This window comes from Podarcis melisellensis (assembly GCF_964234715.1).
Source record: "Podarcis melisellensis genome assembly, chromosome: 9".
In the NCBI taxonomy this organism is placed as follows: domain Eukaryota; kingdom Metazoa; phylum Chordata; class Lepidosauria; order Squamata; family Lacertidae; genus Podarcis; species Podarcis melisellensis.
In genome coordinates, this window is record NC_138541.1 from 78,922,447 (window position 1) to 78,941,032 (window position 18,586).

The 18,586-nt window shown below is 47.6% G+C and overlaps 1 protein-coding gene across 1 annotated transcript in view; it reads right to left on the reverse strand.

Annotated features, from left to right (window-relative positions):
- Positions 1–15,552, reverse strand: part of LINGO1 (leucine rich repeat and Ig domain containing 1) — a 629,635-nt gene extending 614,083 nt beyond the window's left edge. The window contains exon 1 of the mRNA XM_081925639.1: positions 14,262–15,552. The gene's annotated coding sequence lies outside the window, so the exon portion shown is untranslated. The remainder of the gene's footprint in view (positions 1–14,261) is intronic.
- Between the last annotated feature and the right edge of the window lie 3,034 nt (positions 15,553–18,586).

Here is an 18,586-nt window from a genome sequence, read left to right on the forward strand (position 1 = left end):
GGTGTGCATCATTTACAAGCTGCTCCAGAAGGTAAGGAGATCTGCTGTATGAAACAATGTCCAAATCCCATCACACAGTACTCCGCCCCCCCCTCCCACAGTACAAAGCAATCATCTTGATAACAGTAAAGAAACCAGTTTTCACTTCTGTTAGCATGTTTATTGGGGGGTGGAGGTGGAGACCTAAATTATTATTATTATTAATGCACATTTTCAATATAAAACTTCACAGCATGTTGAGACTCCAAAGCCATGCAACAGCCGTCAACATTTGTTATGTGTCCCTGATTTCCTTAAATGGAGAGAATCCAGAGACATCCTATGTAGCTGAGTTTACCTTTGGAGAGAATGACCTCACTTTGCCATTCTTGTGTATTGTATACTTGATTTATAAATGTTCCAGCAGAACTCACTGAAAAGAGCCAAACTCCCTCCAAAACAGGCAGCTGCTCTATCCAGCCAGAGGACAGTCCTTTCATGAAAAGTCCCTGACCACTCAGTTCCCCAACGACAGGCCTACTCACAACATTCCAGCCAAACATAATAATAATAATAATAATAATAATAATAATAATAATAATAATAATAATAAATTATTTATACCCCACCCATCTGGCTGGGTTTCCCAAGCCAGACTGGGCAGCTTCCAACAAAATATTAAAATACAATAGACCTTCAGATATTAAAAGCTTCCCTAAACAGGGCTGCTTTCAGATGTCTCCTAAAAGTCTGGTAGTTGTTTTTTCCTTTGACATCTGATGGGAGGGTGTTCCACAGGGCGGGTGCCACTACCAAAAAGGCCCTCTGCCTGGTTCCCTATAACTTGGCTTCTCGCAGCGAGGGAACCACCTGAAGGCCCTCAGCGCTAGACCTCAGTGTCCAGGCAGAACGATGGGGGTGGAGACGCTCCTTCAGGTATACTGGACCGAGGCCATTTAGGGCTTTAAAGGTCAGCACCAACACTTTGTGCTTGAAAACGTACTGGGAGTCAATGTAGGTCTTTTAAGACTGGTGTTATGTGGTCTCAGTGGCCGCTCCCAGTCACCAGCCTAGCTGCCGCATTCTGGATTAGTTGTAGTTTCCGGGTCACCTTCTGTGATGGCCTGGGATTCAGACTTGGATGCTGAACCTGAGGGATCCCAGCCTGCACAGGATTCCCCACTTCCAGAACCAGCTGAGCCAGGGCTGGGGCATGTGCCTGAAGGGTCCTCACCTGTGCTGGATCCTCAGGTGCAGGCGTCAGCTGAGTCTGCTCTGGCTACTGAGGTGATGGAGGACCCATTGCCTGCAGGTGCTCCACTCTCAGCCCCATCAGAGGAAGCTGAGGTTGCCTCTGGGTCCAGTAACCCTCCAGCCTCTCCTGAGCTGCAGAAGCTCAGGGCAGAGAGGCAGAGGGAACTACGTTCGCACAAGAGGAGTGCTCACCTCCAGCCCAGGAGAGGCGAGTCACCTGAGGATCGGGGCCGCCCTGTGCCTCGGGGCAGATAAAAGCCAGCCAGCCCCAGTCCCAAGTTGTGAGGGCAACATTGTTGGTTGCTAGTTCCTGCCTGAACTCTATCCTGCTATTCTGCCTGAGCTCCTGACCTGCCCTGGCTCCCTGCTTGCATTGCCTGGCTTTACCTGACTCCCTGCCCTGCACCCAGCTTCAGCTACTACGGACTGCCTCCATGTTGCACCTTTGACCACAGACGGGACTTGGACCTCGGGACCAGCACACCTTCAAAGGTAGCCCTATGTAGAGCACTTTGCAATAGTCCAAAGAAGAGATAACTAGAGCAAGCACCACTCTGGCAAGACAGTCTGCGGGCAGGTAGGGTCTCAGCCTGCGTACCAGATGGAGCTGGTAAATAGCTGCCCTGGACACAGAATTGACCTGCGCCTCCATGGACAGCTGCGAGTCCAAAACGACTCCCAGGCTGGGAGCACAGTTACCCTATTCAGGACCAGGGAGTCCCCCACACCTGCCAGCCTCTTGTCCCCCCAAAACAGTACTTCTGTCTTGTCAGGATTCAACCTCAATCTGTTAGCCGCCATCCATCCTCCAACCGCCTCAAGACACTCACACAGGACTTTCACAGCCTTCACTGGTTCTGATTTGAAAGAGAGACAGAGCTGGGTATTATCCGCATATTGATGAACACCCAGCCCAAACCCCCTGATGATCTCTCCCAGCGGCTGCATATACTGTAGATGTTGAAAAGCATGGGGGAGAGGATGGAACCCTGAGGCACCCCACAAGTGAGAGCCCAGGAGTCTGAACATTCACCCCCCCACACACACACACTTTCTGGACACGGCCCAGGAGGAAGATGTGGAACTACTTTATAACAGTGCCCCCAGCTCCCAGCCTCTCTAGACAGTCCAGAAGGGTGTTATGGTCGATGGTATCAAAAGCTGCTGAGAGATCCAGCAGAACTAGGAAACAGCTCTCACCTTTGTCCCTAGCCCGCCAGAGATCATCGACCAGTGTGACCAAGGCAGTTTCAATCCCATGGTGAGGCCTGAATCCCAATTTAGGCACACAAGCCTTGTGATCCACCACTAAGGCTGCACGCCTTTCCTGAACAATATTCTCCTGACTTACCATGAGGCTGGATCAGAAAATAATTTCCCTCCCGAAGAGCACATGTGGGGGCAGCAAGCAGACCTCCTCTCCACAGAGCCAAGGTGCACTTGCTGCTTCTGCAAGTCATGCAGGAATAAAATATCCAAATACAGGCTACGAACAAAAAACTAAGTGTGCATAGACTAAAATCACACAATGACAACAGGGTGGTGGTTGTGTGTTTTACTGTGAATTTGTCTGACTCCTTAGATTTTATATGCATAGTCATAAGATACTCTGGACCTACATGATCTAAGGTCCCCGCCCCCCCACTCTCTCCTTCGCATCTTCTGTTCTCCTACAGTCACTTAAAAACAAAAATCTAATTATTTGGAAATCTGGTTCTTCGAAGCAAAATAAAGACCATTTGCACAATTTAGAATGATTGCACATATTTGCCTAATTTAGAAAGATTGCAAAATGTGGATCTCCTTGGAGCAGAATTCAGATTAGGGTCAACCTCATGCAAACCATCCATTCTCATTTATAAAACTATAAGGATGGTTCGATGAGTAATCATCTCTCTTATTATATACACTTATACAGACACAGCTATTTCCATCATTTTTGCCACACTCTAGAGTGACTGAAAAACAAGAGAACTGCCCAGAACTGAGGACAGCTTCAAGTCCCAAATCCCTATGCCCATAAAAGAGAGCGGGTGCTGGTACTGTGGTTAGACTGCTGGACTAGGACCTGGAAGACCTGAGTTCAAATCCCCCCACTTGGCCATGAAACTCACTGGGTGGTCTTGAGCCAGTCACTGCCTCTCAGCCTGGCCTACCTCACAGGGTTGTTGTGGAGATTAACTGAGGGAGAACCATGTATGCCAGCTTGAGCTCCTTGGTGGGAAAGGTGGCATATAAATGCTATGAAGTAAAAGAAAGAAATCCACCTTTCCTTGAACATTTGCAGGTCGCTCTGGGGGCGGGGAGAGAGAGATTGCATAGATTTGTCCTAGTCCACTTCCCCACAGTGACTTTAAGGAAGCTTACAAAAGATGTACGCAATAAATTCATCACTATTTTAAATCAAGTCTGAAATATATGCATTTTTATATTGTTGAAACCTACCTTGGGACCTTACACTGAAGGGTTGATAAGAAATCTAAATAAATGAATTAATCAGTAATAATAAAGGATCCCCCCAAATCACAAAGCCATGATGATGAAATGGTAACATTGCAGAGCACATTTCTTGATTCCCAATGTCATAGATATTAGAGGAAAACAGACAGATATGGTGATCCCTATCCCTACCTTACCATGCTTTATGCATCCTTTCACTTAGTTAAATGAACTTTGTACATCATTGCATTTCCTTACGGCATGTAAAATTTTTCCTTAAGGCATGTAAAAAATGTAGAGAAAGGTTGACAATACAGATTCTGTTCACCCTTATATTAAGCATGACATACCAAATCTTTCACCTAGAAATTCACTGCAACTTTTCATTCCATACTTTCAACTCAGTGATTTGTAATCAGTTATCTGACATCATGGTTAGTCATTGCTTTATCCCTATCTCTGGAAGAGTAAAGGAGGGCCTTTAAGGGGATTAAGAGGAAGGAAGCTGCTCAAGATGACACTGTTAATACCAGTTTCTTACACAGCAAGGTCTCAGGTGTCAATGCAACAAGAGGCAGGCACACTGCGAATATGCTTGGAACTTCAGTGAAGCTGATGGTTGGAAGATTCAGAACAGATTATGATGATGATTGTGATGATAATGATATTTACCGTATTTTTCGCTCTGTAAGACGCACCAGACCACAAGACGCACCTAGTTTATGGAGGAGGAAAACAAGAATAAAAATATTCTGAATCTCAGAAGCCAGAACAGCAAGAGGGATTGCTGCGCAGTGAAAGCAGCAATCCCTCTTGCTGTCCTGCTTTCTGTGATAGCTGTGAAGCCTGCATTCGCTCCATAAGACGCACACACATTTCCCCTTACTTTTTAGGAGGGAAAAAGTGAGTCTTATAGACCAAAAAATACGGTATATTTATATGCCTCCCATCTGGCTGGGTTTCCCCAGCCACTCTGGGCGACTTCCAACAGGATATTAAAAACACGATAAAACATCAAACATTAAAGACTTCCCTAAACAGGGCTGCCTTCAGATGTCTTCTAAAAGTCAGATAGTTGTTAATTTCCTTTGACATCTGATGGGAGGGCATTCATAGAATCATAGAATAGAATAGAATCATAGAATCATAGAGTTGGAAGAGACCACAAGGGCCATCGAGTCCAACCCCCTGCCAAGCAGGAAACACCACCAGAGCACTCCTGACATATGGTTGTCAAGCCTCTGCTTAAAGACCTCCAAAGAAGGAGACTCCACCACGCTCCTTGGCAGCAAATTCCACTGTCGAACAGCTCTTACTGTCAGGAAGTTCTTCTTCCACAGGGTGGGCACCACTACCAAGAAGGGCCTCTGCCTGGTTCCCTGTAAACTCACTTCTAGCAGTGAGGGAACCGCCAGAAGGCCCTCAGCGCTGGCCCTCAGTGTTCGGGCAGAATGATGGGGGTAGAGACGCTCCTTCAGGTATACTGGGATGAGGCCGTTTAGGGCTTTAAAGCCATTGAAGGTCTTTCGGGACCAGTGTTATATGGTCTCAGCAGCCATTCCCAGACACCAGTACTTCTTCATGCAGTGCATAATTAAACAGGAGGAAGTGATGGCCACCAGCTGGATGGCCTTAAAAGAGGATTGGACAAAATATTATTATTATGTAAATGTATTGATCACTTTTTAAACATGGCAGCTCAAGGCAATGTACAATATGTAAAGAAACACACAATACATTAGAACCAGCATAAAAGAAAAACAAAGAAAAATCTAACAGACAATCAAATTTTTAAAAGGCAGCTTTAAAACATTCCACACAGTCAAAGTGACCAGAGCTTATTAAGAGTCAAAGGCCTGGCAAAAAAAGAGAAATGTTTTTGCCTGGCACCTAAAGAAATGTACTGATGGTGCCATGTGAGCCTCCCTGGGGAGAGCATTCTACAAGTGAGGAGCCACTGCAGAGAAGGCCTCTTCTTGTGTTGCCACCCTCGGGACCTCCGAGGGGGGCTCCAGTGATGATCTCAGGGCCCAAGTCAGTCCATGTGGGGAGAGGCAGTCCTTGAGGTATTGAGGTCCTTAGCTGAGAAGGCTTTCTGAATTGTGAAAGAGAAAGAAGTGGCATGGGCTCAATAATTTGCAAAAATAAAATAAAAAATGAACAGACTAAGCGGACTCCATGAAGTATAACCCTAAGGTGACAATGCAGCATTTTGGGGTTTCCCCTGCCTTCCCCACCATTTTGTATCCAGACTGATTGAGAGCTCCAGAGAATCCAAAGTCTTCCTCATTATCTTGTGGCAATTGGGTTGCTCCTATGTAAGCTGTTGTGCAAATGTGGATTGAAACCTGTGGGCCTTCGCTGGTGAAATTTTAGAAAATGGAAGGAAATTGGGGAAAATGGAAGGGATGGAATGAAAGTGGAGGTCACTGTTATTCTATTAATTTGGGAGCAGGCTTGGGGAGGGTGGGTGATAATAACCCCTGAGCTTTATAATTCATGAATACACTTTGGCTTGATGCTTAGCCAGATTTTTTGACTCCATGTCAGACTCTGTGGTCTATTTACTGATTCTGAGAAGTGCCTCCCTGTACTCCATTGCCATGTCTCCCTCACTTTAGCATCAATTTGTATCTTTAAGCAGGAGGCATCCCTCTTAAGGTTAATCATGTCTCTCCCCCTCCACCCCTTTTATGTTTACTGTGGAGATTAATAAGGAACTGCAGTGTAAGGAGAATCTGAAACAACTCCTTCTTTATTGTTTAATTTAGGGAAATGCCATGGACGATTGAATTTTAGCCTCTCCTTTGCTACAGTTGCTAGAACAATTTGTGTTGGGGATTAGTTGAGCTTCACAACTTCTACCGCAAGCCCTATGCTGACCCTTTGTGGAATGCGCTGAATCAACATAACTTTTTAAAAATATGCCTTTTAATAATATTAATAATAATAATAATAATAATAATAATAATAATAATAATAATAATTTATTATTTCTACCCCACCCATCTGGCTAGTTTTTAAAAACACACACACCACCACCACAACCAGATTATTCTTCCACATTGCCAGCACCTCTGAGCAAGTCTCACGTGGAAGTAGCTAAACAGAAAACATCCCATTGAAACAAATGGGGCTACATTTTCTTACTTTTCTTTTGGCAATGGGATTTGCAAGAACAGAGCAGCCCTGATCCTGACCAGGACCACAACAAAGTGTTACATCCTCCTATATGCTCAGTTTACAAACTGGATCAGGAACTCTGCATCTGTAATTTGTGAAGGGATCAAAAAAAGAAACCTGCACAGAACTGGCCCTCAGCTGACAATTGGTACCGGATAGAGTATCCCATTCCTGTCACTGAATGGTGATGGGCTGCTTTGTGTGGAGGGAATTGGAGCTTAGATTTGTCAAGGAACCCTTATCAGGGAAGGTGGATCTGCACCTTGAACTGGTCTGATTGAGTTTGGGATTTGACCAAATTTGGTACACATCTCTACTGCATACTGGTAGCTATATCTATATAAATATATTCACACTTTCAAAGACTACAGGCTAACTGGCAATTTATGGAGCATAAATGGGTTCACATTATCCTGTGCCTCATTACACCAGTACATTGTAAAAAGTCACAATTTCCAAATGAAAACATGGCCTGCCCATTTTGGTTCTCACCATATATGTAAGCTTAACCAGGCATACTCTGTCCCAGATTCTAGATATACATTCTCTATAGCTGGTGTTCTCATCCCACCCACCACCCACCTCCATGCTGAGGTTTTTAGAAATAATAGTTCCAGGAGCAGTTAAGAAGTGTTGCATTAATTCCCTGTCCTTTCTTAGTACAGCTTCTTTAACATATCTGAGTAGTGAAATTAGAAAATCCACGCGTAAATTATACTTTGCCTATCTGATTAAATCATAGTTTGTTACAGTTTTGTCTTTTTTGTTTTGTTTTTAAAAAACTTGTTCTTGCCTTCTATCTGACTCAGCACCCTGTTTCCCCCGTCCATGGCTAATGTCCCTGCTCTTTCCATCTCAATCCCTTGGCAAGTGGCTCCCAAGAAAAAGATGGCAGGAGCAGAAGCAAGGATGGAACTGTCAGAGAAAGGCAGTCAGCCAACAGCTGCTGCTCCCCTGTGTGTTTGCTTGGGATCCCCTGCTGCTTTCTCTGCAGGCCTTCTACAATTTCCATCCATCAGAGTTCGGCTTACACATGTGGCTCCCTTTAATGCAATTAGTGCATCTATCCAGAACAGGGCATCACAGTGAGAATAGAAATGTATAGATAAACATTTTCCTCTCTGATAATGCCATGGCTACACGATGCAGAGTTAAAATGGAAGGGCAGCACATCCAGGGCAGACAAAGCAAAGCCATTTCCCCACAAACACCAGCTCCCTCGGCCTGAAAGCGAGATGAGCACTGCCACCCCATAGTTGCCTTTGACTGGACTTAACCATCCAGGGGTCCTTTACCTTTTTACCTTTTACCTTGTTTAGTGAGTGGAGTTATAAATGGTGAGTTTCTTTTGCCTGAAGATTTGTAGATACTTAGAGAATTGCTGTTTTATTTTTTGTCTGAAGCCTTCCAGGCCCAGTGGAAACATCTGCAAAGGTGACAAATTGCTGCTTTGTTTCCTTATTTGCAGCACAAATAAATAAAAATCCATTCATATCACATGTGCTTGCAAAGTCCTATGGCAAGCAATCCTGTCATGGTCATCATTCATTCACACTCCATAGGACCTGACCTCACAGTGCTGCATGCACAAATCAAGGTGTGCAGACTTCGTGTGATTCTCATGGGGCAGGTACTTTGACTGAACATGACAGGTACCAGAGTAAGGGGGGCACATATTGCAAGCAACCAAAGTTCTCAATAACACATGTTTAGCTGGTGGTTCCTCTAGGGCAGTGGTTTTCTACCAGTGTCCTTCCCTCCCTCCTCAGATGCCCTCTTGTGTCTCTGGCTCCTAAAGCTGCTTGTTGCAAAAGCCCTAGCTACAAGCTCCCCTGGTGAATGGTGCCTCTGGAGCTGGCCAGGGGGTGCTGGCCAGGGGCCCCTGTGGGACAGTGTGAGGAGGCACCTCTCTTTGGGGCACTTGGATTTGCTACCTTCTCTTCTTGCCTAGGTCTGTGGGTTAGAACTGTAGAGATTCTACCCACACCTTTGTGGCAAGTTAGACAGATGGCAAAGAAGAGTCAAGAGACCCATATTATCCAAGGCCCCAACCCTAACTTTCAGACTTTTGATTAGCCCCTGGATATATAAAGAGGGGCTAAGCAAAAAGTCTCTGGAAGGTGAATCTAGATCACTCTTTTAAAAAAATGATTATAATTTTCTCTGGAAATGCAACAAGACAAGAAGTCTGAAGCCCAAGTGCACATTATCCTCCACTACCACCCAAAGATGTCTCTCTTTCCTATTAAGCCAACAAAGGTACTGCTCCTACCCATGTGCTGGGCAGGTTGGGAAAATATCAGTTGCATCCCATTGAAGGGACAGAGGTCAAGATACTGCACATGTGTGGTGAGCAGGATGCAACATCTAATCAGAGGAGGGATTCAGGCAGTCTTAAGAGACTATCTCCATCATCCCCTCCCTTTGGGGTGAGGCTGTCTGCTGTTTTCCTCAACAAGGATGTTAGCTGCCATGAAAGATTTATGATCAAGTCCCCATCATTGGTCCATAGGATGGGTTCCAAGACTGAATGGGAGCTGTGAAAGTGTTTCTTCCAATGAGTTTCCCTGCCACTCTTCAAAGCTGAGGTGGAGAATGCCCAGCTACTTGTAAGAATCCTGGCCTGAAGGGAGCCGCTCCACCTTGGCAGACAAGTGCCATCTTGATATACTGTGTCTCTGCAAGTGACATCACCAAACCCACCTTCTCATGCTCTGTTGGAGAAACAGCCACAACTGTCTCTAATAGTCCCTTCTGCTGGTGAGGGAGAGGCAGCTTCCAGGACTCCATCCTCACCAGTAGATTTGGGCACATCTAGCAGCAGCGAGTGTGTGTCCAAAGGGCTCTGTTCTGTAGTCTCATCTTCCCCTTCAGTAATCCTCCTCAAGAGTCCAACTGCCAGGGATCCTTGAGCTGCAATTCCTGCATTGCAGGGGGTTGGATAAGCCTTGTGGTTCCTTCCAACTCTACACTTCTATGATGCAGTGAAGTGGTTCCCACTCCTGATCTGAATCAGAGCAGCTCTAGTGACAGCCCCAAGAAGCAGTTTGGGTACGCTCACCAAGGAAGGTACAAGAATCACTGAGCACATTGTAAAATGCCAAACATTTGCATCACTCCCCACAAACTGCTAAGATCTCCTCAAAATGGCAAGCAGAGCCCTTTTTGCTGTAAGTATATAGCCATCAGGAGACTTTCCAGTTGCAGCCTTGCTCACTTGGGGGCCGTTCCCCAAATCTTGCCTGAACCAGCCCCAGGGGTTCATTGAAGGTGACGTGGCAGGGTGTGAGCAGGGAAACAGATGCTCCATGTGTTTCGACAGCATGCATCAAACCAGGCTGGAAGGCCCTTTATGAGCCCTCCGAATGCCATTAGCAGCCCTTCAGAATAGTGAAACAAAACTTTACCAATTTCTAGCCAGACAGCTGTCAAAGAAACATGTTTCAGAGACTCAATTACAAGACACATTCAGGAACAAGAAAGAAATGGGCCTCTAGCATACACCACCAGATGCAATTTCTCCTAAATGCTATCTGTTACCAAAATTGTTAGACATTTGACACACACCAGAGGAAGGACAAGACTTACATATGTCATTTGGTCACCTACCAACACAACATCAAGCTGCCCTCCCCACCCTGAACATACTAACTCCACTTTCTACCTTTCCACTCTCAGATAAAAGCTTTGTGAACCTTATGAATAGGTTTCCCTTGAAGTTTTGCCTGAGACGATTGCTTTCTATTTCCACCTTCAGGTGACATCTCCCACTTCAGCTTGGTGAAAAGGCTTTTAATAAAAAGAGTTTCTGCTTTATTTTAATTTAAAGTCCCCAACTTAGATGGCTTTAAAAGGGGACTGGACAAACACATGAGGGATCAGGCTAGCAATGGCTACGAACCACAATGGCTCGGCTCTGCCTCTCCAGTCAGAGAGAGCAATGTTTCTGAATGCCGCTTGCTGGAAACCACAGGAAGGAAGGCTGTTCTTGTGTCCAGGTGCTGCTGTCTGGCTGGCTTCCCTTAGGTGTCTGCCTGGTCACTGGATGCTGGAGTGCATGGGGCACTGGCCTCATCCAGCAGGCACGTTCTTGTGATATCTGACACCTTTTCATCTACTGTCTCTTGTTTTTTAAAAGTAACTCATCGCAACAACCCCCGTTCTTGCTCCAGCCTATTCACTTGTGTGCATCATTAGCTAGATATATATGTTTCTCCAGAGCCAGCATAGCATTTATTTCACAGAGATATTTCAAACTCACCCTTCATCCTAAAGATCTCACAATACCAACTGATGATACTTTGGCAGCCAGGAAGGGGATGATCTGTTAAAGTGAACCATCTACCTGCCTGAACAGTATAATGTTGCAGCCACATTAAAGAACCACTTCTAAGAAAAATGACAGCAAAGTGTTTTACTTCAAAAAAGGAAACAAACCCAGCAGAATTGCATTCAAAGCCAGTGTGAACAAGTTAAAGCACAAAAGTGAGGAAAAGCCGAAGCAGGAGAAATCGGTCCACCTCTCCCAAGCACTGCAAAAGATGCCACCTAGTTGAAGCTGGCCCACTAAATCCCATCCAGGAGCCACTGCTGAGAAGGTTCTGCCCCACCAAGGGCACTTCAAGTATTGGGGGAACATGACTGGTGATGTCACAAATGAATGGGTTAAGATTGTTAAGATATCCTGGCCCCAAATCCAGAGCCCAAGTGTGGCAAAGCAGTTCAAGTGCCAGACTAGGACCAGGAAGACTAGGGTCCCAATCCCCACTCAGCCATGAAGCTCACCTTGGGCCAGTCACTGCCTCTCAGCCTAACCTACCTCACAGGGCTGTTGTGTGGATTGAATGAGGAAGGGGAGAACCTTGTAGAGTACACCAGCTTGAACTCCTTGGAGAATAAGTTGCGATATGAATGCAGTAAATAAAAACAGATGAATATACCCTTAAGAATGCAACATAATTCAGTCTATTGATGTGACACCCAAGAAGAACTCCCAATAATATTTTCACCGTCTGAAGTTTAGAGAAGCAGGAGAGCTTAAAACATCCACTTGAAGTGAGATCAGGTAGTGGGTCACTTAAAGGAAAGAAATAGCCAAGGAACAATTGTGCATGCTGAGGCCACTGGATGAATTTTTATCATCAGGGCAGAGCTCACGCTTTGCATCTGGGAGGTCTCAGCATCCGTATCTGGCATTTCCAGTTAAAAAGGATTCGACAGCAGGTGATGGGAAATTAAAAGTTAGAAAGGATTGGACCACTGCTGCGAGTCAGAGTTGACAATAGTAGCATAGATGCACAAATAACCTGACTTGGTCTGAGGCAGCTTCCTATGTTCCTTCAGCAATCAAGGTTACCAAAATCTCCCCAGCATCCCTCTGCAATGAGACAATAACACAGGGAGTGTTGCCACCTTTTCTGTTTGGTTGTTCCTTTGGCAGCTATGTGACAGGCAGAAATCCACCAGCAAGTGATACTGTGGCAGAGAATAAGCTTTATCACATGGTGGGGTGTTGTTGTTGTTGTTTGTCCACCACCCATTAAAGCTTTAGGAGCTCTGCCAGCCCTAACAAAATTGGAGTCCAAGAGTAGCCAAGCCATTAAAGACAGACAATAGCTTTCCTGGAAGGAGCCACTGGCACAAAGCAGTTTTCCAAGAGGCAAGAAACAGAAGAGGAAAGCTTGCTCTTCCTCTTCGCCTGCTCTTCAGGCACCACCACAGATTTCCCATCCCCACCTGATCACTGCATTTGAGCTATGCTTAATCAATTTTTCAGAAGGAGCTATTCCATCATGTCAGATCCAGCAGTCTAGATCTCTGCCTCATTCCACCCCACCCGTGTCCAGGGCTTCCTTTGTTCAGCATTCAATTCTCTCCATTCCATCACCCAAAAATACACAATGTATACACACCCTGTTTTCAATATAATAATGCACAGTTGTTAAGCATGCTCATACAAGTAGATGTCTGCTCAACAGTCCCATAAGGTGGGTGAGTCACATTATCAGCTGCCAATCAGCTGTGTGTGGGGGGTGAGAGCTACCATTAATTGCACATGTAAGTGCATTAGGGAGGGAAGGCATCCTCCCTTATTTTTAGACCACAGATAATGCGCTCTTAAGAGCTGCTATACTCATGGCCAACTCATTGTTCTTTTTCAAGTAAAGTCAGCAGATTTTACCCACTAATCATCTATTATGCTGGAATCTTAAATGAACTGGTACACACGACACAGGAAGGCAGGAAGGCAAGAATGCCATGAAAGTGGTTGCTTGACCCCTGCACAAATAGCATCACCCTCCATTACTCTGGAGCAGGGACAGGGCATATTTTCCAGCTGGAAGGCAGTATTCCCTCCTGGTCAACCCTTGGGGTGGGCAGGCATATGCCAGGGGTGGGCAGGGATTAAGCCACAGGCTAGTTCACACACGCTGGCACAACCCATCTAGAAGAGCCAGAAGCAGCACCACAGGTAGAAGGACACATCCAGGCGGGCAAATTACACTCCAGGAAGGTGCCAAGCAGGGCAGGATGGGTCAAGTCCTGGGTACCAGACAGAGATGCTTGAGGGGCTGCGTACGCAGCACTAGGACCCTCAATGCGGGTGGATGGGCATCGTATTTTGAAGCAAAGGATGCAAACACACATCACCATCTAAGGAGGAGTCCCCAGCAGACCAGAGTCTAAGATTTCCTATCCACACCACTGTTTTCTCCGCGTCAGAGTAGGTTCAGGGTTGTTGTAGCCTTGATATTGAATACAGCCAAGAGCAGGCCTGGAAATCCACCCCACCCCACCCCCCCACACACACTACAAACATCAATGCCAGGAATCACAGCAAAGCTGTGTGCAGAGACTGAAAAGGCAGTGCCGCATAACGGTTAGTGGGAAGAGCTCTGACAAGGGAGAGCAGAGTTCAAATCCCCACACGCAACCACCAAAGCACACTGGGTGACCTTGGCCCAGTCACTTTCTCATACTTTGCTCTAGGAAAAGGGGTACTGTATCTATATCACTCTGCGTATAATTTTAAAAAATTGATTCATAATAATAAATGAAATCCTGCTCACAATGTTGGACACTCTTGCTTGAATGCAGCATTAAAAACTCCACAGACAGAACAAAACAGAAAGCAGCCCTCAAGGAAAGAGCACCTCCGAGCATACGCAAAGCGCCTGCCCTTTCCTAGTTAGAAACCAGATCCCGCCCCCGCTTTTCAAAAGCAACATCTCCGGATCGCAGCGCGCGCGGCATTCTCCCCCGCCGCCCCTCTGAGGTCCGCAGGCACCCAGCTCTACCTGGGTTTCACCCACCCGTCTAATAAAGCATCCGGACGTGGAGGCGCGAGAGAGGCACCCCCCCCCCGAGCGATCCAGCGCCCACCCCGAGGGGAACGTGCTACTCACCCGGCGCCACCGCCTGCCGCGTCTCTCCGCGGCCCCTCGGGACGTGGGAAGGGGGCAGCGGCCGCGGCGTGGCTTGGATTCCCGGGGGCTCGGGCAGGACGGGGGGCGGCGAGAGGGGCCGCCAACTTCTCCCCTGCCTGCGGGCCCTGCCCAGAGAGGAAAGAGCTTCGCTTGGTGGAGCGAGAAAGCGTCCCCGCGGCGGAGCCTGGCGAGCGTCCCTCCGCGCCGGCGGGGCTCGCTCTTCTCCAGCTGCGATCACTGGGGCGTCGCCTGCCAGCGCTGGGCCAGAGCCCGGAGCCCGGCAGCGGGGACAAGACAAGGCGCCGCCAGCTGCGACGAAGCGCGCATCCTTGCCAAGCGCGCCGGCGGCGGCTCTCCGGCTTTCCTTTCGCCCCGCACCGTCGGCGGAATCCCTCGCAGCTGGGAAGCCCAAGCGCCCTTCCCGGGATCCGGCAGAAGCTCAGCTAGCAAGGGGAGCCGCGCTCCGGCTGCCTACATCTCCCCGCATCCGTCAGCCCAGGAGCAGCTTCAACCCGCGGCTGGTAGTCGCCGCTGCCGAGGCTGCGTGGCCCGCGCAACTGGCGGCTCGGTTCCCCCTTTCGGCTCGAGCGCGCAGGCACAGCCTCTCGCAAGCGGCCGATGACATCAGCCCGAGAGGCCGCCGCTGCTTTGCCTGGATGCGGGCGCGGAGGCTCCCCGTGGCGGGTGGAGGGAGCTGTCGGTGCAGCCCCGCTGAACCTCGGCGAAGAAAGGCAGGTGCGCGCCGAGGTCTTCTGCTGGTGCCTCTTGCGAGCAGACGCTCTCGACCGCCCTCGTCCCTCCCCCTCTGTCCCCCTAGGCGCCTTTACTCGGGAGTAAGCCCGGCTGACTGTAGGTAGAGAGGCAACCGTGTTTCGAACGGTCTGCCGTAAGTAGGACTGGCTCCCCACCGAGAAGAAGTAGTGACCATGTCCAAAGGGCAAAGGGCTGCTGGCTTTCAGGGGAAAAGTTTGTTACCTTGAGGTCAAAGTGGTGGACCTGCAAAAGGTAACAGAAGCAGAGAGCGCGGTCGAGGAGGCCGCCAGGGATTTCATAGCAGTGCCACACTCCGGGGAGAAGGATGGTCTTGGGGAAGGAGAGCGTCCCCTTGAGGAAGAAAGAAGCATTACCTTAGAAGGGGCCCATCCTTTGCTGGAGAGTTTTGCCCTTGCCTTGTGCTCAGGCTGGCCAGTGTGAGTATGGACTGGATGGGCCATGGGCCTGATCCAGAAGAGCTCTTCTGATGTTCTTGTCTGGTTCTTATGTACTTGTGGTTGCATCACCCTGCTTTATTATCTGAGGGAGTGGTGGGGCAGGAGGTCACCTGGAAAAGCGGGGGGGAGTTGCCTTAGACCAGGTCAGACTGCTTGCCCCTTTCAGCTCAACTAAACTGGGTGCTCCAACCAACAGCATCTGGAGAGCCCATGGGATTTGTGGCCCTGGCCAACTCCCAGTAGGCCACTCTGTCATTGGACAACTACAGAATCACAGAATTGTATAGTTGAAAGAGTCCACAAGGGTCACCCAGCCTAGCCCCCTGCAATGCAGGAATCATTTGCCAGTACGGGACTCAAACCCACAACTCTGAGATTAAGAGTCTTATGCTCTACTAACTGAGTTATCCCAGCTATCAGCTCCCATCATCATCCACATTGGCCAGTGATTGATGGAAGATGGAGTGTGCAATGTTGGTGACGACAAGCAAAGGTGGAACGGGGGAGCCTGGTTGGGGCTGGCAGGTGAAGGAGGCTGATCTCAGCTGGAAAGCCAGAAGTTCGCAATCCCCAGCATCATGTCTGGTGACACCTTGAAGACTTAACACATTTATCATGGCACAAACCTGCATGGACTATTGTGCACTTCATCAGAGGAACCACCAGGTGAAGGAGCCATCACACTATGGCCCTCATACCGGTCCTGAGAGATGTATTGATACATTGCCCAGGCCTAGTCAGGATGATTAGTTGATGAATGAAGAGTGGCTCATTTGTGGAGACCTGCTTTGCATGCAGACGTCTCCAGATTCCACATATCCAGTTAAAATATTGTGAAGCAAGTGACAGGAAAGAGATCCTACAATCCAGGAACAATGGGAGTCAGAGCCCAGCAACATTTGGAGAGCCACACATTCCCTACTCCTGGAGTATTCATAGGAGCACAGGGGACCTTCCGTCCACTAAGTCAGTTCTTTGGTCCATGCTACTCTGTATTGCCCACAATGACTGGCAGCAGGTCTCCAGGGTTTCCGGCAGGGGCCAGAGATGGAACCTGGGGCCTTCTGCATGCAAACCAGGGGCTCCATCACTGAGCTATGGCTCTTCTCAAGGTAGCAATATCAAAAGCAACATGATGGCCAGAAACAATTGCAATGTGAAAAACTTTATGGAATAATTCAAAACATCAATACTAACAAACTGAAGTCTCTGAAAGTCTCTGACTTATATTTTGCAACACAAGGGTTTGTTTATTTACTCATTGTCTTCCCAAGGTAGACAGGAGAGTGCTAGTTGAACAAATACGCTCACAGGGTACAAGTCAGCTTCTAGCACAAAACTTTAGCTTGGTCAGTGACATGCTACTTTTCCAGCTGCGCAGTCAGCTTCTAGCACAAAACTTTAGCTTGGTCAGTGACATGCTACTTTTCCAGCTGCGCAGAACTCAAGGGGCCCATTCAGGCACACAAACCACTCCTCACTTTCAGCTCCCTTTAGCCATGGGGAAATCAATGGGCACTAGCATGGCCATGCCTCCTTCTGCCCAATTAGGCGCCACTTGAGCAACCCATTCACGGACACTGCATACTCATGCCAACGCGTTTGACCTTCTGAATGCCACAACGCTGCCCTCGCTCTCACACAGGCAGATGAAAGGGAATGCTGACATGTGCAAAGTGGTGGGCATTGGGAAAATAACCCTAATTACACTTACACAGCGCTGGACTCTGAACTAGCTATTATCACTCAAGAAAGATGTCTGGGAGTAATTGCAGATGGCTCCCTGCAAACAACGCAATATGTTTCAGCCTCAGGGAAGAAGAGCAGTAAGAACACTCAGAGATATTAGGGGAAGGAGAAAGAAAGCAATCTGGGCCACAGGGAGGGGAAATTGTATCTGTTTTTAGCTTGATGATGCGTTCACACCCTGAACACTGGATGCAATGGAAGGATCTCTGACTTGCTCCACTCAAAGAAAGGTTAGGGACACTGTGGCTCCCTCCAGATCCAAGGAGGTGCTTCTGCACACAGCGCATAGTAAACGATGGAACTCCCTCCCATAGGGATGGCTTTCAAAAAGGATTGGGCAAATTCGTGGAGGAGAAGGCTATCAAAAACTACTTCCCATGATGCCTGTGCTCTGCCTCCATGGTCGGAGGCAGTGCTTCTGAATCCCAGGTGTTGGAAACCATGGGCTGGAGGAGTGCTCTTGTGCTTAAATCCTGCTTGTGGGATTCCCAGAGGCATCTATCTGGCCACTGTGAGAACAGGATGCTGAACCAGATGGGCTACTGGCCTGGTCTGGTGGGCTCTTATTGTGCTATTTCTCATACTTGGGTTTGTGTCTGTGTGAGTCTTGTCAGGGTGGGGGGGGCGGGGGCAATTTGGATCAGGATCATGGAAAGGGCAGAGGCTTAACGTCCCACCGCCATGCCATGATCCTGATCCAACTTGCTCCCCACATAACAGCCATTGGTTTAAAAAAGTGAACCACACAAGGCCAAACCATGTGACAGGATGAATTCGGGGGGGGGGGGTCAGAGCCCAAACCTGTTTTCACTGTAACTCTTGTATTGAACTTTATATATTTATTTCATAACATTTATATATTGCTTGATTGCAAAAGAAACCTTCAAAGCAGTTTACCAGAATAATAAAATGATAAAATTAATGGTAAAAAGACTTAGGAAGAACAATTCAAAACATTTTTTTTTTAAAAAAATAAGAATAAGCCCACACTAGATGAAAAACATATTTAGATTGTTCTTTTGTTCTTGTAATCACTATGCTTGTAACTCTGCCATACTTTCTAAGTTGCTCACAGTGTGTTTGATTTGGGTGACTAACAAACCAACTAATGAATGAATGAATGAATGAATTGGCCCTGGGTCAATAGAATCCAAGCATCACTTAACAAAACCAGTGCTGGGGTTTCTGGGATTGATTCGTGTGATGAAGGCCCATCACAACATCTATTGTGGATGGTTGGTGGGAAACCTTTTTCTGCCTGAGGGCCTCATTCCTGCTTAGGCAGCCTTCTAAGAGACCAGAGGCAAGCAGTGGATGGAGCATTGGGCGAGGGGACTCTTCTTT